This window comes from Portunus trituberculatus, chromosome 43 (genome assembly GCF_017591435.1).
Source record: "Portunus trituberculatus isolate SZX2019 chromosome 43, ASM1759143v1, whole genome shotgun sequence".
Lineage (NCBI taxonomy): Eukaryota > Metazoa > Arthropoda > Malacostraca > Decapoda > Portunidae > Portunus > Portunus trituberculatus.
Genome location: NC_059297.1, coordinates 14,597,355 through 14,619,410, shown reverse-complemented (window position 1 = coordinate 14,619,410; position 22,056 = coordinate 14,597,355).

Below are 22,056 nucleotides of genomic sequence, written 5' to 3'. Positions count from 1 at the left end.
AGATGAGAAAATGAAGGTGAAGTAGGAGAAGAAGGAAGAAGTGGAAGAGGTGGAGGAGGAGGAAGAGAAGGAAGAAGAAGAAGAAGAAGAAGAAGAAGATTTGTGCGTGCATTTTTCAATTTCAAGATAATTACCTTTTTATTTTTAATCACACGAGTTGTAGTCATTGTGGAATTTTTATGAGTCAAGGCTCTGGACGCGCTGTGCCGCCGCTGTGTGTGTGTGTGTGTGTGTGTGTGTGTGTTGTTGTTGGACTGAAATGTATGTTATTGTTTCCTTGTAGAATGCAGTGCGTGTTTGTGTGTTTGTTATCATTTGTTCTTGTTATCACCCCTTCAGTCTCTCTCTCTCTCTCTCTCTCTCTCTCTCTCTCTCTCTCTCTCTCTCTCTCTCTCTCTCTCTCTCTCTCTCTCTCTCCTTTTTGTATTCCCTGGCCTTTCCTATTTTGTTTCCTTACTTTTTTCTCTTTTCTTTTCTTCTTTTCCAATGTTTTTTCTCCACTAATTTTATTCTCGGTTTTTTTTTTTTTTTTTGTCTTTTTTGTTCTTCGTGTCTTTGCTCCCTCTGTTCTCTTTTTCTTTTCCATCATTTTCTATGTTCCAGATTTTGTTTTCTTTTTTTTTCTTTCACTCAATATATGTTTTCATGTCCTGTTCTCATCTGTATATTTTTTTCTTCTTTCCTTCTTTTTCCCCTCCTTCTTTCCTTTCCTTGTATCATTTTTCCTCCTCCTCCTCCTCCTCCTCCTCCTTTTCCCCTTGTATCCTGACAAATAGGATTGGTCTCGACGCCAGCCAATCAGGAGTGAGCACCGGGCGTCACTCACCATTCGGCGCACCAATCAGGGGTCGCCTTCAGGAGGGGAGTGAGATGGGTCATGGCAGGCGGGAAGGTGAGCCGGGATGTCACACCTCCACCAAGGTATTACTTATGTTCCTGGGAGCTGGAACAAAGGCCATGGTCGCTACGTATGTTTAGATGCATAGTGATTTGGTATGCTTATTTATGTATTTATTTTTTTGAGGGGCGTTAATTGTGACTTTATGTGTCCTTTTTTGCTGCATTTTGCCTGATTCCGTCCTTTTTTTATTATTGTTATGCAAAAAGGTCACTGGCGAAGGGCGAAAAAAATATTTGTGGGGAAAAAAAAAGATGTCTTGAGTGTCAGTTTCCAAAAGACTGCCAAATAGAAAGGTCAGCTGACAGGTGGATAAGTGTCTTGAAAGTTGCCTCTTGAAAAAATTCTACTCATAAGGAGGAAACACCGAAGTTGGTAGGGGGTTCCAGTATTTATTAGGGAAAGGTATGAATGATTGAGCGTAATAGTTATCTCTTTTACATTAGAAAAAAAAAATCAAAAGAGTAACATTGACCTAATACGATATATTATACCATATTGTACCATGCCTTACCGTTTTACCTCCATTGCTTTCATTGCTTTAATGGAATATATAGAGGTTTTATTGTGTGTTTTGTTTATGCTATCGATACATTCATTACGAAGAATATTGCTATGGTTACAGTATCGTATTGTTAAACACTGTGCTACCTTACCTTCGCAACTTTTAAGGCTGTTTTTAGTAGGGATCTAATAATTTCAGTGATAGATGAACAAAAAAATTACTTTATTAAGAGGAAAATGTTCACTAGAATTTTAATAATAATCTCTTTGACCTTTGACGATTGCCATGATGAAAGAACAACCCGTTTACGAATATAAGCCAGTGAATTAAAGGCTGGTACGTGTGGAAATATATTCTCTTTCACTGCCATAGTCATTTTTTGTCAACGTTCAGAGAGAGAGAAAGAAACGTTTGAAACATTTATTCATTGTTACAGTATTCATATAACTGAAATATATGTTTTCTGATTTGTAAATGTACGTTTATAAAGTATGTATTTAGCTAACTCTTTTCAGGCTGGTATTTAATAGTAATAATAATAGTAATAGTAATAATGATAATGATAATGACAATAATGATAATGATGATTATGTAATAATTATAATAATAATAATAATAATTATAATAATAATAATGATAATAATAATAATGATAATAATAATAATAATGATAATAATAATAATAATAATAATAATAATAATAATAATAATTAATAATGATAATGATAATGATGATAATGATAATGATGGTAGTAGATTTATCGAAGGAAACCATTAAGGGCAGTGAATGTAAGTGTTGTTGCTGAATACTTCTTTCACACACACACACACACACACACACACACACACACACACACACACACACACACACACACACACACACACACACACACACACACACACACACACACACGGCCCGGTAGCTCAGTGGTTAGAGCGCTGGCTTCACAAGCCAGATGACCGGGGTTCGATTCCCCGGCCGGGTGGAGATATTTGGGTGTGTCTCCTTTCACGTGTAGCCCCTGTTCACCTGGCAGTGAGTAGGTACGGGATGTAAATCGAGGAGTTGTGACCTTGTTGTCCCGGTGTGTGGTATGTGCCTGGTCTCAGGCCTATCCGAAGATCGGAAACAATGAGCTCTGAGCTCGTTCCGTAGGGTAACGTCTGGCTGTCTCGTCAGAGACTGCAACGGATCAAATAGTGAATTACACACACACACACACAGAGAGAGAGAGAGAGAGAGAGAGAGAGAGAGAGAGAGAGAGAGAGAGAGAGAGAGAGAGAGAGAGAGAGAGAGAGAGAGAGAGAGAGAGAGAGTTTTGGAAGTCAACTTTTTCCCCAACAGAACTATTAAAGAGACTGTCGTACAAAAATTAGTGTCAAAAAGTTGTGGAAAAAGGTATTTAGCAGGGAAAAGGTTAAGTAGTGAGGGGATGTTTGTCTCCATGTAAGGCGCTCAGAACTATAGGATGACTCTTGGCCTCTATGTAAAGGTTCCTCAGTACGTCTTTTTATTTATCTATATATTATTCATTTATATATTTAACTTATTTATTTTTTTCAACATAACAACAAACGAGTCTTCTCAATTCCTGTTATTTCTATTTGTTTTTGTTTTTTACTTTGTTTCCCCTTCATGACTATTTAGACGCCACGAGGAGTGAATGATATATATACAAACCAGTGCCTTGAAATTTCACTGCTGCAGGTTATTATTACTATTATTCTTTGGGTCACTGTTTGTTTTTGTTTATTATCATTATTGTTTATTCTTTTCTATTTGTTTAGTCCTAAGTGTTTTGGTAGGATATGACATCAATTCTTCGAGCAACTATTCACTATATCCACACACTCGCTGCCTCGTGTCTCGCGGCGTGACGGCACAAAATTCAACACACATTGCTGTCATCCAAGGCGCTGGAATCAGCAAGTGAAGCGGCTTTCCTCTGTCACCTTTTGTATTGCCAGACGCAAGAACAGACGACCATCACCACCACCACCACCACCACCACCACCACCACCACCACCACCACCAACACTTCCTTCTCCTGTGCTGCCCTGTGTCTCTTCCCTGTTAGTTAGAAGTAGTTACCAAGCAGCCTTGAAAGAAGCAAATGGTCTGTTGCTGTTTGTCTTTCCTTTGTATTCCTCCTTCTCCTCCTCCCCTCCTCCTCCTCCTCCTCCTCCTCTCCTCCTCCTCCTCCTCCTCCTCCTCCTCCTCCTCCTCCTCCTCCTCCTCCTCCTCCTCCTTCTCCTCCTCCTCCTCCTCCTCCTCCTCCATAGTTTTAAACACTTCTAGGAGGGAGTTTTGCTTGTGAATCCCCAACTTTCACATTACGAGAATGAAAACATCTATTTTACAAGCACTCAGCCTTTGTTCCTACTCGGTGTTTGGAAATAAAAACAGAAATGTGATGAAATATAAATCTATTAAACAAGGGAAACTTAAATGAGATTGAAACCATGATAATAAACAATAAAAATAATTGAATAGGTGTTTAACTATTATCGTTACTGTTTTTATTATTATTATTATTATTATTATTATTATTATTATTATTATTATTATTATTATTATTACGTGAAAGTATTAGTCACACTTAAATGCAAATATATGTAGAGCAGTTTCCAAGGGCGGCGGTGCAGCGGCGGCTCGCCATTGATACACGCTGCCGCCCAAATTAAAGTCGAGCCTCGTGAACATATTGGTTTTTATTGTAGCTATTATCATTTTGTTGTTGTTGCTGTTGTTAGCATTATTATTTTCTATCATTATCACTACTACTACTACTACTACTACTACTACTACTACTACTACTACTACTACTACTACTACTGATGATGATAATGATAGCAATAACGATAACAATAACGCCATTCCTACTTTTGCTAATGATATCACAACAACAATACTACCACTACAAATACTAGGTCCACCACCACCACCACCACCACCACCACCACCACCACCACCACCACCACCACCCTACCTATCTATATAAACACACTTGCAGAGAGAGAAAGTAGTAGTAGTAATGTTAGTGGTGGTGGTGGTGGTGGTGGTGGTGGTGGTGGTGGTAACCGACGAGAGTGTATCTGATCACTTGACTCTGCTCGTGAAGTGAAATTGAAAGGAGTGCTTGGGTGGGTGGGAGGGAGGGAGGGAGGATGGGAGGGAAACTAAGGGCAGTGGACGCGGTGGGAGGCAAAACTGTTGAAGCAAGTGGATCAGAATGAAGACCAACACAGAAAGATTGGGAAAATTTTGGCGAGCGAAGTAAAATTTAAAAAATGTATACTGGAGAGAGAGAGAGAGAGAGAGAGAGAGAGAGAGAGAGAGAGAGAGAGAGAGAGAGTAGTATGGAAAAATGGTTAATGAACGTGGCCTGGGAATTATGAAGGCTTTGTGTGTGTGTGTGTGTGTGTGTGTGTGTGTGTGTGTGTGTGTGTGTTGCGTGTGCTTCTGCTATGAATACGAGGTCAGGTTAGTGAGAAGAAGTGGAGGAGGAGGAGGAGGAGGTGGTGGTGGTGGTGGAAGATGAGGAGGAGGTGAAGGAGGTGGTTCGGTTCAAAGAGAATTGGAAATGAAATTAAATATGTGTTTTGAATGCATTAATGTAAGAATGCTGCTCGGAAAATAGAAAAGAAAAATAGACTGAGGAATGTATAACGAGATGATGATGAAAATAATGCTGGTGATGCTGGTGATGATGATGATGATGACGAGAGGAGAAAGAAATCAGTTGTGTCAAGAGGTTCCGGTGTCTTATTGGATGGTGATTGACGTGAAGACGAGAATTATTCACGTGATTAGATTCTGAATTGTGAGGGAACAAAACACAGGCGGGAAGCGAAGGAAGGAAGGAAAGAAGGAAGGAAGGAGTGATAGATAGATGGGATGAAAGTAATAAAGGATATCAATCGCCGAAAAAAACTGCATCTATTGGAAAAAGAAACCGAATAAGAAGAATTAATAATAGTATATGTACTTGTATGTTCTATTATTGTTGGGACGTAGGAAGGAAGTGTCAGGATGATAGGAATAGCAGCAATAAGGATAATGCTGAGTACATATACACTTGTCTTGCATCATTCTTAAGACTTACAAAAACTAGAGTGGAGGGAAAAGAATATAGAAAGATAAAGAAGACAAACAATTACTCCTTATATACTGTCACAGGATACGTGGTGTGTGTGTGTGTGTGTGTGTGTGTGTGTGTGTGTGTGTGTGTGTGTGTGTGTGTGTGTGTGTGTGTGTGAGTGCGTGCGTCACGTTTTAATTTCCCGCGTGCAGTGTTGGCCCGGGTAACACGTGTGTGTCCAGATGTACCTTTGTTATTATGGCGTGTCTGTGTGGCGGAGTGCCTGCCTACTCCCTTGCCCCTTGCCTCCCCCCATTCCCAGCCCCGTGCACCACCACCACCACCACCACCACCATCACCACCTCCACAAACAATACAGGCAGTCCCTATCAGCCCACCAATATCTATCACCACCACCTTCACCACAGCCAGCATCAGCATTCCCACCGCTATCTGTCACCACCACCACCACCACCACCACTCTGGTCCCCCTTCTCTCTTTCCTATCCTCCCAATTTTTGTAAATGGAAAAATTAATCTTTATTGATATGTTTATTTTCAACGTTTCCCCCATTCTCTCTCTCTCTCTCTCTCTCTCTCTCTCTCTCTCTCTCTCTCTCTCTCTCTCTCTCTCTCTCTCTCTCTCTCTCTCTCTCTCTCTCTCTCGCCTGGGGCTTAAAACAAACATAGAATAAAAGAACATGTTCGATGTATAGTGTTCCATAAAGATGACAGACAGAATTCCAATTTCCAATTTATCCATCTATCTATACCCTATCTGTCTTTCTATCTGTATGTCTGCCTATATAAACATCCCTTCATTCCCTACCCACCCACCCACCCACCACACACACACACACACACACACACACACACACACACACACACACACACACACACACACACACACACACACACACACACACACACAAAGCAGCAAGAAGGAACGGAAGTGCGTCGTAAGTTTTTACTTTGCTCCTTAGCATTTTTCTTCGTCGTTCGCCTTGCGCTCCTTTACAAAACAATCATGAAGAAAAATGGCTCTTGTTCTTTCCTTTCTTCTTTTTTTCAGCGGAAGGGCAAAGAGAAAAACTCCCTCCATGTATTATCTGAGGACTACTCCGGTTTCGTTCTTTAACGCGCAGGTGCGGGGGCGTGTTATGTGTTTTTGCCAAGCAGGTGTCGACGTGGGAACACAGACTCATCACCTCTTGCTTCTTCTCCCTCTTCATGTCGACTATACTCTACCTGCTTTTGCTATTTTGCTTATACATGTGCATTCTGAGTGGATGTGCTGAGCGGTGAGTGAGTGAGTGAGTGACAGGGGTGAAGAAGGGGATGAGCTTGGATAAGGTAATGTGAGAGAGTTGTGGGATGAAATACATTACTTTCATCTGTTCGTTTTCCGCAAAGCTTCCATTTGTTCTGAGGTAGTTAAAAAATGGGACACACTTCCCTAGATTTACCTGGAAAGACTGACTGACGGAAGCTCTGTACCCAGCCACACTGACCTGCCTACCTGTGTGTGTGTGTGTGTGTGTGTGTGTGTGTGTGTGTGTGTGTGTGTGTGCTAGTGCGTGTGTCTGGCCTTCTAGTTCCTTAATTTGTTTGCGTTTAGCGGATTAGCTGCTTGTCAAACTTAGTGTCTTGTGAACTGACTTTTACTGATATTTGTGTGGTTACGTGTAGTTGTGTGTGTTTGCGTGTGTGTTTGCGTGTGCGTGTGAAAGGATAAGTGTCTCTGTGGATGATTAAGTGTACATTGCGCAGATGTTGATAGCTCTGTGCTCATGTAACTAGAAAGAATTATTTAGTGTACGTAGCTATAGAGCCTTATTTGCATCATTGCCTCGTTCTGTATATTGTAGATAGCCCAGCGTACGTATGTGTGTGTGTGTGTGTGTGTGTGTGTGTGTGTGTGTGTGTGTGTGTGTGTGTGTGTGTGTGTGTTGGGGTTGTGTATGTGGGTAAGGTGCACAACACACGTTGATAACTCAGTGTGGCGCAGTGGCTCGCTAAATACTCTTGTAAATGTCTGAGTGTCCCAGTGGAAGGGTAAATGTCCCCGTGAATGGGTGAGTGGCTCTTTGGGCGGCATGTGGGGAGCGAGACTTGTCCGGTCGCCTGTTTAGCTGATTGAATGGCTGAGTAAATTGTTTGGTTGGCTGAATGGCTGGGCGGCTGTTTGGTTGGCTGGCTGGCTGGCTGTATCACAAGGGTGCTCCAATCAATACTGCGGCCCGCCGGCTCCAACTCAACCAGAGAGAGAGAGAGAGAGAGAGAGAGAGAGAGGGATTGAGGTTGGGAAGGGGGGTTGATGGTCGTTTGGCAAGGGGGGAAACACAAAAATTTCCCCCACAGTCAAGCCGTAAAACTGCCTCTATGTCCGCCGTGTCTGGTGGTGGTGATAGTGGTGGTGGTGGTGGTGGTAATGGTGATAGGTCGTGGTGATGAAGAGGAAAGTCCGTGTTGTGATGTTTAACGGTGTAGCAGGTGTTGGTTGGAAGGTTGTAGTGATTACATGGGTGATCCTGGTGTAGGTGGTGTTATTATTAATGTTGCGGTGATGACAATGTACAAACAAACTGCGAAATGTTAGTGTCAGTAGTGGTTGTGATGAAAGGATTGAGGTGATTGAGGGATACCGGTTGTGGTGGTGATGGTGGTGGTGGTGACAAAGTAACAGTGAAGTAGGTGCAGGTATCAAAGGCAATACTGAAAAGCCTAGTAATTTCATAGGTAAAATTGGTGTTAGTGGCAGTGATGGTGTTAATGGTGTACCGGCCGTTAATGGTGGTGGAAGGAGGAAGAATCGCCAGAAGTGAGTGGAAATAAATCATCGTGTCATTCATAGGTCCGTATTCAGAAACGCTCTCTCTCTCTCTCTCTCTCTCTCTCTCTCTCTCTCTCTCTCTCTCTCTCTCTCTCGACTATTTTCCGAGGGCCACAGAGGTGATTAGCGGAGTTTTCAAGAGTGTTTCTAAAGTTAGAAATGTAGAAATCGTGTCACTCTGCCTCTAGAAGCGTAAAAACCTTAAAAAAAACGGTAAACTCGTGTAAAGCCTTTTGAAATAATGGAGGTGAAGCACAAAAGTGTTTGAGAATACTAGCCATATAGTTAGGCCCATCTCACCACGCCTTGCCCAACTGGTATTTATCTTCCTGGTCTGCTCGTAACTGCATCCATCACTGTTCCATACTGTCGTTACCAGTGCAATTACTGCTTGTTTAGATGATGAGTCAGGAGGTTGTACGTGGCAGTTAGTTAGCTCAGATTAAGGAAGAATATATATCATCGGTAATGGTGTATATAATGATAGCGTATATAATTTTCTTACCCAAAAAAAAAGGAAAAGATACTTATATCGTCCACCTGAGTGTGACAAACTTGATTCTCTAACTTTACCATCCAGCAACTGTTATATGTATTGCTTCTGATCTTGCCTTGCTAGGGATGGAAATAGATACACACACATACACACATAGACAGACAGATTACACATAGCTCGCCTAAGTGTGCCAACTACTACATGCTCTGAGAGGTATCATGAAAGCCTTAGAGGATACGTGAATGCCTAGTTTCCCCACCATTCTATCCGATTACTGATAGATGGAAAGGTAGGTAGATAGACGTAGATTAATATATACATACATAGACGAACTGATAGACTGGTAGATGGATAGAAAAATAGATGCATACTGAACAAGATAGCTGCAGAAGTGGTTGATATATCATGACATTTGCGACATACACTGTGAACGCTTATAATGAAAAACGAAAAAAAAAAAAGGACACTCAACCTCTTTAGTACCATAACGCATTTTCATATTCATTCTGGTTACTATTTGGTGATTTTAAACAGCTTCAAAAACTTATGTGAGGATTAAAGTAGTGAGCTCTGTGGCCATTAACCTTCTGACCTCCATAGACCCTTCCTAATGCAAATGATGTCGTCTAATCACACCCAAAGCTCAAAGTAGAAATGCGTCCCAGTACTGAAGGGGTTAAGGCTCACAATAATCTTTAATCAATAACACCGGAAAATTAATCAAACATAACCTCTCTATATAACAAGAATGAAATACTTAAAGCGCGCTGTAAAATCTTTCATAGCTCTTTTCGTAAGCAGCAAATAAATTAAAGGTATAAAGTTACATGTGTTTGCTCTCACCTGGCAAAAAAGAAAGGAAAAAAAGTTCCTTCCTATCAGTTTAAAACTCCGACAGTCAGAATTGTCCTCACTGCACCGCGGGACCCAAGGGAGCAGAGAGAGAGAGAGAGAGAGAGAGAGAGAGAGAGAGAGAGAGAGAGAGAGAGAGAGAGAGAGAGAGAGAGAATTACATTATTGATAAGGGGAGCGAACAAAGAAGCTCAGACGTTCGCGAAGAAAAATATTAATAAAGTTTTAATCTTCACGTCACATTGTCAGTCATTTGCTACACTCGACGTTATTTGGTTACGGGGAAGTGACTGCCGAGGGCGCGGCATGTGAGGGGCGTGAGGGTGCGGCGCCGGGCTGAAGGGGATGGTGGTGGTGATGGTGAGGGTATGTTGATAATAATGATAAGATTTATATAAGTAACAATGGTAATGATAACAAAAAAAAATAATGATGATGATGATTATGATAGTCATCTTTATATTTTCATCATTATTATAATTATCATCACCACCATCATCACTACTACCTTTGATATAATTACCAATACTGACATGACTATCGACTGCTCAGTGGAGGAAGTATGGCGATGGAACAGAACAACGCCTGTGGAATGTGGCAAGAGGGAAATGAAAGGGGAAGGTGGAGGGGTTTAGAAAGAGATAGAACCATATTCAGACACAGTCCAACGCTGCACCTCTTCTATTTCAAAAGGCTCCTGTTTAACCCCCTCAATACTGAGACGCATTTTTACCTCGAGATTTGTGAACGATTACACCATTTTATTGACATTAGGAAGGGTCTATGGAGGTCAGATGATTAATGGCCACAGTCTTCACTATTTCAACACCCACATACGTTTCTGAAGCAATATGAAATCGCCAAATAGTAAGCAGAATGAATATGAAAACGCATCCTGGTACTGAAGGGGTCAAGTAACACAAGTTTTCAAGGGTGTTTTTATGGTTCTAATGACAAATGAACAAAGTTACTACACAGTTTACAGGAGAAACACCCTCAGAAACCCGTCTTGTCATCTCTGTGTCCTTGGAAAATACTCGTGGTGGGAGAGAAGAGCGTTTCAGAGTACGGGCCATAGACTGAAGCTGGGATAGGTGGAGGGTCGAAGTGGAGGAGGAGGAATGGATGGAGGGGCTGGAGAAGAAGTGAGGAAGAGGAGGAGTAAGACAGGGAATAGAGAATGGGGAGTGGAGGTGCTGCTGCAATTGCCCCGCGAGGTTTATGGCCGCCCCGGGGACCCTTGTTAAAAAAGTTTGAACGAAGAAGGCAAAGTTAGCGGCGGTTTCTTGTGCGATTCTGTGACGGGTGACTCTTTTCCTTGATTGTGTTGGCACTGATGTTACTGTTGATAGTGATGGTAGTGATGGTGGTAATGGTGATGACAGATGTTCGTGTAGTTTTAGTAGAGGTGGTGATGGCTAAGAAGTGGTAATGTGGTGGTTCTGAATGTGTGTTTTATAGTGGCGGTGTGTGTGTGTGTGTGTGTGTGTGTGTGTGTGTGTGTGTGGTGGCATGGTGGCCGTTAGGTGTTACGTAACTAAGATTGGGTGATATTTTGGTGATGATGGTTAACAAATAGTGATGGTGGTGATGATGTTGATGATGATACCGAATCCACGTAAAATGCCACAAAGAGAAATAAAAAGCAAACTAAATACCAATTAACCTCAAAGAGACAATTTCTGAAGACCAACACATCTAATCCAAAAATAAAGGATATAATCTAGTAAAGACCAACGTTTCTCTTAATAGAATGACTTCAAAAGAGAAAAAAAAAGAGTGATTCTCTGTAATAAATAAACCACAACAAGGAGCTCATAGGGATGAGGTAAAGAAGAGCCTGAAGGAGAGAAAAGTATTAAGTAGAGGAGGGGGAGGAGGAGGAGGAGGAAAGATAACGATAGACACATACTTAAACTTATTGTATAGCAACAAAAATGGTACAGGTAATGCCAGAAAGCACCTCCAGTGATGTTTATTTCCTTGAACGCCAGACAAGCATGATCTCCATTACCTCGATTGAACTCGCTCCAACGACTGAAAGGAAAAAAACACCACTGACCTTCCGTGTGTGTGTGTGTGTGTGTGTCTGTGTGTGTGTGTGTGTGTGTGTGTGTGTGTGTGTGTGTGTGTGTGTGTGTGTGTGTGTGTGTGTGTGTGTGTGTGTGTGTAGCAAGGGAAAATAAAAGCGGTTTCATTTGTAATTTTATACATTTAACCGCTTCAGTATAGCGTGACGCGTTTTCTTATTCATTCTGCTTACTATTTCGTGATTTTGTACAACTTCACCAACTTGTGAGGGAGATTGAAATAGTGAAGACTTTGGCCATTAATCTTCTGACCTCTATAGACCCTTCCTAATGTCAATATAATCGTCTAATCACACGGAAAACTCAAGGTAAAAATGCGTTCCATTACTGAAGGGCTTAAGAAGAGATGGAATGATAAACTGACTGACTGTGTGTGTGTGTGTGTGTGTGTGTGTGTGTGTGTGTGTGTGTGTGTGTGTGTGTAGAGGTTACTGTAGGTGAAGACACGTCAGGAATCAGAAAGTGAAGGTGGTGATAGAGGTAGTTACGGCAGTGGCAGTAGTGGTAGTGGTAGTGGTGGATGTGTCAGCGGCGGCAGTGGTGGTGGGAGGGGCGTGATGTTAGAGGGCAGGGCGGGGTTCAAGCAGAAGTTGGTGGACGAGGCGCTGTTAAGGAGCTATTCCACCAAGAACCCTCGTTACTGGCCGTCGTTAGCTGGCACTTCTGTAGTTAGTCGCTGTGGAAGATTGGGCCTCAGGAGCAAGATGGGCTGGCTCTCTCACTCCCCTTCCCTCTCCCTCACCCTCACCTCCTCTCCCTCTTCCTTAGTGTTTTCCTCCTTAGCTCTCTTCCCTTCCCTTCCACTCATGACCTCTCTTCGCCAAGCACTTCCCTCATATTCTTCTCTCTCTCTCTCTCTCTCTCTCTCTCTCTCTCTCTCTCTCTCTCTCTCTCTCTCTCTCTCTCTCTATTTTTCTTTTCGTTTTTTTTTATTTCTTGCTCCGACAGTTTCCTTTTTCCTTCCCTTGCTTCTCTTTCTCACACTTTACCATTATATTCTCTTTCTCACTCTCCTCCTCCACTCCCTCCACTCCACTCCTCTGTTCCTCTCTCTCCCTTCCTTCCTTTCTTCCTCTCCCTCACTTCTCATTCTCCTCCCGTCCTTCTTTCCTTCCTCTCCTCTTCCTCCTCCTCCTCCTCTTTGGCACTTCTCTTCTCCTCTACGCGACACTCTTCCTTGTCACCCGCGTGTTTTCTTTGCCTCTCTTTTTCATAGCTGACTCTCTCTCTCTCTCTCTCTCTCTCTCTCTCTCTCTCTCTCTCTCTCTCTCTCTCTCTCTCTCTCTCTCTCGGCTCTTCACAATATCCTACTTCTCAGCCCGCCTCGCTTCCTCTCACTTAACCCTTTTTGAGAGACGTCCTGCTTGCTGCCTTCTCTCTCACTCGTTGCTGCTGCCCACCGACACACACTTAACCCTCCACCCCCACTCTCCCCTCCTTCCCCTCCTCCTATCCACCCCAGCACTCCATAACCACATTGCATCATGTCATCAGGTCATCTCCCCCACACACTCGGCGAAATGTCAACGTGAAGCAATATTCTGTATGTAAAACCGTGGAGACAACTTTAATAGGTTCTGAAACTCTGGCCGGTTGCATATGTTTTTTTCTTCTTCTCCGTCTGGTGTGGGTGTGGGTGGCTAGTGGGGGTGCATGGGTGAGTTGGGTGGGTGTTGTGGGCGTGGGTGAAGAGGTGGAGGAGGAGGAGGAGTGGCGTGAGGTGAGGGTTTTCTTCTCCAGACGGTCATGCATTTTTCGCAGTGAACGAGCCGAAGAAGGCGACACGAAACCTCGCCTCTCTGAACCAACTTTAAGTGTTGTGCCTTTTTGACCATCGGAGAGAGGGTGTGTGTGTGTGTGTGTGTGTGTGTGTGTAGAGTAAGGTATTGATGGCGTTGCTTCAGCCGTGTTTACAAGTTAATTGTGTGACGCCCGAGGCTCGAGGTGACGCGGAGTGTTGCTTCCACTTGAATCGCTTCGTTTCAAAACATGACGAGCCAACAGTACGTGGAGGACGGCGACAGCAGGCATGGGGGTGTGAAGAGAGAGACAAAGAGAGAGACGTGGGAGCGAGGGGCGAGCTGCGACGAAAGCGATAGTAAAGAAAGGAAATGAGAAGGAAGAGGAAGAAAGGAAAGGAGGAGTAGTTGTCGCCACTCTGCTAGTGAGGGTTGGAGGAAGCAGTATTGGGGTATTTTGCTCTGAGGAAGTGAATACATCGTTGCCGGCGGTGTGTGTGGTGTTTTTTTCAAGATTTAAACAGAAAACTTTGGGATGTTCACTCGAGTGACAGCTTGCGTACGTGTCTTTTTAATTAAGAAATGCGGAAGTAATCTGAGAGAAAAAAAAAGTCTGGTGTCAGCTTTCTCAGCGTTCCTTTCAGGCATGCTTATTAGGTCATCATGTAAGGTTTATCGCCCACTGCCGCTCAGAAACATTAATTAAAAAACTTCCACAAAGACAGTTGACAAAACCATGTTGACAGCTGGTGGTGGTGGTGGTGGTGGTGGTGGTGTGGCTCGCCCGTCCTAGTATCATCAAGTCTCCTCAAGAACCCGCCTCGAATTCCTACCTTCCGTGCCTCTCTCTTCTTAATTCTTCACACAACTTTTTGCAGATTGCGAGGATAGTGTTTCCTTAATGAGTCAGAATGTGGAATGCATTTCTCTGTGTTCGTGCCAATAAGGAGATAGAATGAACAAGGAATTATGAAACTTTCCCACTTTAACTTGAACTGATTTTCAAGAGGATGGATGACATTAGCAGTTTGTTTCCACTTCATCACGAATCATGACGGTCGTCGGGCAGCTTTAGGTCATGAGCGTAGCCAGCAGGACCCACACTTAGGCCCCACCGTGACGGCCCTCCCCAGTGACCCTGCTGCGCCCCACGCTGATCTTTCCTGACGAGGAGAAAGCCGAGGAAGACGAGTGTGAGAAGGAAAAGGAAGAATATGATGAATGAAAAGGAAAGAGGAGGAGAATTAAGATCATGAAGACGAATCAGTGAAGAGTAGGAAAAAAAGTAGATGATGAAGAAGCAAGGAGAACAGAACAAAAAAAGAGTAGGAGAAAAGTAAAGAAGAAACAAGGATGAGGACAAGAATCGCTAACGAGGCATCTCATCACAAAACACACACACACACACACACACACACACACACACACACCTTGCGAAAACGTGACGGCAGTGGAGATGGTGGTGGTAGTGGCAGCGGCAACGATGGTGGTGGTGGTGGTGGTGGTGGTGAGTGTGTTATGAACAGCGCTGAATATTATTCATCCTTCCTTTTTCCACACATCACATACCGCGCGGGCTTCCCTTGCTTGCTTGCTTGCTTAACTGGGATGGGATGGCAGGACAGGGGTCGGATGGAGGTGTGTGAGGGGTCAGGGTAGAGTACGAACAATTTTACACAATATTTCAACCCTATAAGACTAGTGGGCAGACTGGCTTGCTTCTCGTATGTGTGTGTGTGTGTGTGTGTGTGTGTGTGTGTGTGTGTGTGTGTGTGTGAGTTGGGGAAAGGAGGTAGGGAGCTGTGGTGGGTGAGATGCGAGCAAATAAAATAGAGCTTAAAATTCTGGAGCCTGGCCCGTGTTCCCTGTGGTTATTGGATTAAAAACAATAATCAGGAGCCGGCTTACACGCTGCCTCCGGTCTCGCGGGGGCCGAACAGAATCCTGCCAGTATTTTGGAAACCAGCGCTGGACGGATGGAGTGAGTGAGAGAGGGAAAGAGAGGGAGATGAAGTGAATTAGTGCATGGAAGTGGAGGAGTGGGATGATAAATTAAAGTGGCAGAGTGGGGGCTTAAGTGGAGTAGGAGTAGGGATATGAAATGGAGAAGTAAGAAGATAGAATAAAGTGGAAGAGTAGGAAGGTAAATAAAAGTAATGAGTGGAGCTAAAACTGGAGGTAAGTGGAGAAATAGGAAGGTAGATAATGTGGAGAGATAGAGATATATGAAGTGCCGTGGAGCAAAATGGAGAGAAGGAAACAAAATAGAGACTGAATGAAGATCAAGAGCACTTAAAACGGAGCAGAAATGGAAACAACATGGAAGAGTGGAGATGAAGTAGCGATGAAAGCAGAAGAATGGAGATAAGGTGGAGGAGAAACGCCGATCACGTAAATAAAGAGAGGGAACAGAAATCAGGAGAGAGAAAGTGATAAGGTAAAGACGAAAAAGAAAGGAAATAATGAAGAGAACAAGTGAGAGAAGAGAGAGAGAGAGAGAGAGAGAGAGAGAGAGAGAGAGAGACAAGAAAATAACAACAGGAAGAAAGGAATACGTTGGAATAATTGGATGAAGGGAAGAGAAGGAATGAGAGACACAATACAAATAAGTAAAATAAAAAAAAGAATGTACATTGAAAGGATAGAATGAGATAAAAAAAAAGAAAGAGAGAGAGAGAGAGAGAGAGAGAAGAGAAGAGAAGTAAATTTGGTGATAGTGAAAAAGAAAAACAGTGACATGGAGAGAGAGAGAGAGAGAGAGAGAGAGAGAGAGGAAGATGAGAGGGGAAGAGGCAAGGAAAGAAAGTGATAAAAATGAAGACAGTGATTTATATATTGTAGAAGAAATAAAGAAAGATAGAAACAGGAGAGAAAAGTGAAATGGAGGAAGGACAGAATGAGAGGAGGAAGGCACTGAAATGAAAGGAATGGGACCAGAGAGAGAGAGAGAGAGAGAGAGAGAGAGAGAGAGAGAGAGAGAGAGCAAAAAACAAACATGGACAGAGAAACAGACAAACAAACGAAAAGAATACAACAGAATTAGAGAAAGAGGAGGAGGTGGAAATGGGAAATAGAAATGGAAATAGAAAAGAGTGAGATTGAAATAGGATGGACCACGGAAAGGAGTAGGATGAAGAGGAGAGGAAGAGATGTGAGAATAGGAGTAGAGAAGCAAGAGGAAGAGGAGGAATAGGAGGAGAAGGAAGAGGAGGAGGAGGAGGAGGAGGAGGAAGAAGAAGAGGGGGAGGTTCAATCTTGTCGGTCTTATTCATGTTCTAGCAAGATGAGGTCCTGCATCACCGCGGCCCCGAGAACCACCGTCACATTTCACCAAGTTTGCTCACCCTGCCGATCTGAGAGGTGATCCCCCGCTGCCCTTGCCTCCTCCCTGCCTCCCTGTCTCCCTGCCTTGTTTCCTTCCCCCACTGCTTCACGCCTCTTACTCCAGCATACAGAAACACTTCACTCCCTCACCGCCACTGTTTTCAAAGGCCACAGAGATGATTAACAGGGTTTTCACACGCGTTTCTCTTGATTATGTAGAATTTTTGTTACTCTGTCACTTAAACCGTACAGACACCCTTAACAACCATCGCAGCATCAGCTAGAGCCTCTTTAAATAATGAAGATGCAGCGCAGAGGTGTTTCAGAATGAGTTTTCCTTACCACCTGCTCGCTACTCCTTGCCACTTCTACACACCAGAAAAGTAGCAAATGGTTTTCTCTTTTCCGTCAGCTTAATTTCTCTCTGTGACTATTTTTTTTTTCTCTGGTGTGCTTGTGCGTGTCTGTGTCCTGATTAACACCTGTCCTTTCTCCTTTCTGCAGGTGAGTGAGGGCACGTGTCGCAGCTCCTGTCACGGGTGAGTGGAAGAAATGGGGTAAGTTACTTTCCTCCTCCTCTATCTTGCTTTTTCTTTACTTTGCTTCCTCCTGCTCTTCATCTTCATTCCCTCTTGTTTTTTTTTTTTTTTTTTTTTTTTTTTTTTCTTCTCTTCTTTCCATCTTTCACCTCCTCCTCCTCCTTTACTTTCTCCCATTCGTTTTCTTTACATTTTCCGTGTTTCATCTACTTCTTTTCTTTTCTTTTATTTACCATCTCTTTTTTATTCAACTTTTTTTAATTTTGATTTTGTTCACTCCGTCCGTATATTCCTCCTCCTCCTCCTCCTCCTCCTCCTCCTCCTCCTCCTCCTCCTCCTCTTCCCCGGAATACACTGTGCCGGAAAATGGACAGTATTGAGGCTTCAGAACCCAGCATGATGTAGTTATCGCAACATCATACACATTTGAGAGAGAGAGAGAGAGAGAGAGAGAGAGAGAGAGAGAGAGAGAGAGAGAGACCCAGATGCCATGCCAATGAGAGGCGCTCCAAGGACGCCCCTCAGCCAATCAAGCCTCAGTTCATCCTCTAAAGGTCTTGTCCTCCAATCAGCCTCCATTTCACACCCAAAGAGCGCCGCCAGCCAATCACAGGCCGGTTCACACACTAAGAGCGCAGGCATCCCACCAATCGGAAGAGGCATTGCAGGCGGCGGTTGGCTGGTTGAAGAAGAATTTTGACCAATCACGTATCGACTTACTAATGAGATGTCTGAACCAGCTGGAGGAAGAAGAAGGGAAGGCGGGAAGTTAGCATAGGGAAAGGTTAGCGAAGAGGGAAAGTTAGGAAGAGAATAGAATAAGGCTTGAGAATGATGGAAATGTGAGGGAAAGAAGGAAGGAAGGAAGAAAGGGAGAGATGAGGGAGCATGGAAAGTGAAAGGAGTAGAAAGAAGGAAGAGATGAAAAGATAAAAGGAAAGGATGTGAAGCTGGAGGAGTGGAAAAAATAAAGTAAGAAAGGAAGGAGAATTAGAGAAGGGAGAAAGAAGTAAGGGAAAAGAACGAAAGAAAAAAAAACAATAAAGAAAGAGAAAGAAAATTATATAAATGAAACGAAAGAAAATTAAGGTATAGTAAGAGAGAGAGAGAGAGAGAGAGAGAGAGAGAGAGATGATAGTTGTAGATGGGGAGATGCATGATACTATCTCTCTCTCTCTCTCTCTCTCTCTCTCTCTCTCTCTCTCTCTCTCTCTCTCTCACCACAGAGGAGATAAGAAATCGTTGCTAGAGAAGAAAAGTAAAACAAATCCTTAGGTCAAGGAGTAACACAACAGAAGAGAGAGAGAGAGAGAGAGAGAGAGAGAGAGAGAGAGAGAGAGAGAGAGAGAGAGTTGGGAAGGAAAATGTACAGAGAGAGAGAGAGAGAGAGAGAGAGAGAGAGAGAAGGGTAAACAAGATAGAGCGTTTGTTTTCTCTCTCTCTCTCTCTCTCTCTCTCTCTCTCTCTCTCTCTCTCTCACCACCAAAAGTATCGATCGCCGCCTTCTCCGAGAGCCCAAAGTTCTCTCTCTCTCTCTCTCTCTCTCTCTCTCTCTCTCTCTCTCTCTCTAAACTTGCTGACAACACACAGCTTTCCAGACCCAAACTCATGACGAGCCTGAGTTGCCAATAATGTGAATTCCAACCCTTATAAATAAAATGTTAATTATTGTCTGCCCAGAGAGAGAGAGAGAGAGAGAGAGAGTGCGGTATGATCGATTGAGCGGTGGGTAGTGGCAGCAGAATTAAAGCCACACCCACATCCTAGCTGCTGCCCCTCTCTCTCTCTCTCTCTCTCTCTCTCTCTCTCTCTCTCTCTCTCTCTCTGGATGAACGCTGCCGGACGCATGACTCTTGATCTCTTATCCCATGTCACTTGGTGTCTCCTGCACTCCTCCTGTCCGATTACTATATAACTTTCACTCTCCTACTTGTCCTCTTAACACCGCCTCGCTTCGCTGTGCCCATCTATCCTGACCGCCTCTCTCCGCCTTCCTCTACTTTTGTTTGAGTTTCTCCTCCCATAGGCGCATTCCCAAGGGTGGAGGTGGAGGCCTATCTACACACACATACACGCACACACGCCCTCTACCGTATTGTAACTTGCCACGCCCTAAAGTTGGCCTACGTTGAACTGAAAGGCGGTGTGCTACTCATTTTTTGCCGTTCGCTTGAAATTGTTGCTGTTGTTTTTGTTGGTGGTGGTGGTGGTGGTGGTGGTAATGGTGTGTGTGTGTGTGTGTGTGTGTGTGTGTGTGTGTGTGTGTGTGTGTGCACTGAAATTCCATCACAGCTTAAAGTTTCGTGTAATTTACTCTCTCTCTCTCTCTCTCTCTCTCTCTCTCTCTCTCTCTCTCTCTCTCTCTCTCTCTCTCTCTCTCTCTCGTTTTATTTATTTATTTATTTTTTGTGTGCATGCCCCTGTGTTTGTGTCGGGTTGTTCAATTATTTTTTTCCTCCAGCCCTCCTCTGTTCCCTCTCATCCTATCCTTCCTCCCTCCCTCCCATCCTCCCCCTTCCATTCCCTACTCTTCCCTCCCTCCGTTTTCTTTTTGTACGGATTATAAATACCGTCTGGCGGGGTCGAGGTGTCCGAAAACGTGATACGAAGCTTTATTCCAATATTGTGAATTTTGTTCTGTTTCGTCCACTTCCTCCCTGCCTCCCTCCCTCTCCCTCTCTCTTTTTTATTTTATTTATTTTTCTATTTATTTTTCCCCTGCTGCGCTTTTGTTTTCTTGCTGCTGCTGCTGCTGCTGCTGCTGCTGGTGCTGCTGGTGTTGGTGTTGATGCCGACCGTTGTTTTGTCCGATTGGTGAAGCGAGGATCAGGTTCGCCAGGTGTGTGTGTGTGTGTGTGTGTGTGTGTGTGGGGGGTAGTAGGTTGAGTGTGGTTGGCAGGGTGTGGTTGGCGAGAGGGAGTGGCAAGGGGGGGTGAGGGACTTGTGAAAAGGAGTGGGAGGAAAAAAATGGCATGTTTGCGTATATGCTCTCTCTCTCTCTCTCTCTCTCTCTCTCTCTCTCTCTCTCTCTCTCTCTCTCTCTCTCTCTCTCTCTCTCTCTCTCTCTCTCTCTCTCTCTCTCTCTCTCTCTCTCTCTCAATCGATAGTTGTTGCGTAACTTTTCTTTTTTTTTCTTCTTTTATTTACTTTTTCGGTTTCTGAAAGGACTGATCATCTAGTGAGGCTAAATGGTCCGTGTGGTCTGGCCGTGATTTGGTGGAAATTCTCTCTCTCTCTCTCTCTCTCTCTCTCTCTCTCTCTCTCTCTCTCTCTCTCTCTCATTACGGCGCCTCCAAAATCGATTAATCAATTCTTTCCTTTTGTATTAATATTGTTGTTCGTGTTCAGATGGTGTCGTGACTTTTATTATTATTATTATTATTATTATTATTATTATGTATCACCATCGTCATCATTATCTATTCCTTCCCAAATTTGTTTCTCTTATTTCTTTTGAATTGAAAGGCACTCCAGCTTCATTATTACCATTATTTTCAACAGAATTATAACAGTATTAAAAGCAACAGTCGTAATAATAGCAATAGCATGATGTTGATGATGATGGTTAAGATGTTGATTATAATAACGGTGATGAATGACTACCGGCAACGTTGTCATTATTGCTCTACCTTTCATCCTCCTCCTCCTCATCAACATTATTACTGTCAACATTACAAATTTACAAGGAAGTACGAGTATACCTAATTACATTTTTTATCATCCTCCCCTGGCCTTTTAATTGCATCTTTGAGCCTGCCTCGTGGGTGAAGCGTGCCGTGATTCCAAGCAGACGTTGAATAAATTAAATTAGCCAGACCGTGTGTGGCGCCGGCCCGGGAGCGTCTTGCAATTAAGGTCACATCGTAAAACATCTCAGGAGTCAACGTGGAAGCAGACGGAACCAGAAAAAGAAAGCTGAAAGAATGGGAGCGAAAATATTATTGGTCGGAAGAAGGAAGACTGTACCAGATGGAATATTTATGCTTCCGGAGAAGTAAAGAGTGGTGAAAAGGTGAAGGAAAACACCTGGTGATGTTGAGGTGATGATGAGCTGGTGATGAGGTGATGGTAAGATGATGAAGATGCTCCAGCCGCGTGTTTCTAAGGATCATTAATCAGTTCCATAGTCTCTTGGGAAGCTACTCAGACAAAAACGTTATTTGCACGAGAGCTTACCAACATGGGAAGTGTGTTGGTTACTCCTACTACCTCACCTACGAGTTCTAATATTATGTGTCACCCGATTAAGACTGAAGTGGTTGTGTTGGTTAGCCAGTAAACGAAAAAGAATCATTTTGGAACCTGCCTGTTCTGAAACCCTTCTGGCTGCACCTACACTACTTTCAAAAGACTTTAGTGGAAGGTACAAGGATTTTCAAGGATGTTTTATTTTTTTTTTTTTTACTATTTTAGGGACAGATTAACAAGATTACTACATTATTATAAGAAACAGTCTTGAGAATCTGTTTAATCATCTCTTCGGTCATGGAAAACAAAAAGTCATGGTGAGACTGAGAGAACAGTGTGTTTTAGGATACTAGCCTAAAGCGTCGCGCAACACAGCCATCGTCTCATAGTCGTAAATTTGCTTCCCCTTCTCTGTCGCTGCCGTCTCTGTCGTCGCCGTCTTCGCCTCCTTCTTTTCCGTAATCTCTAGTGAGCGAGGGAGAATCACTGTCCGCCCTGCCGCTCCCTCCTG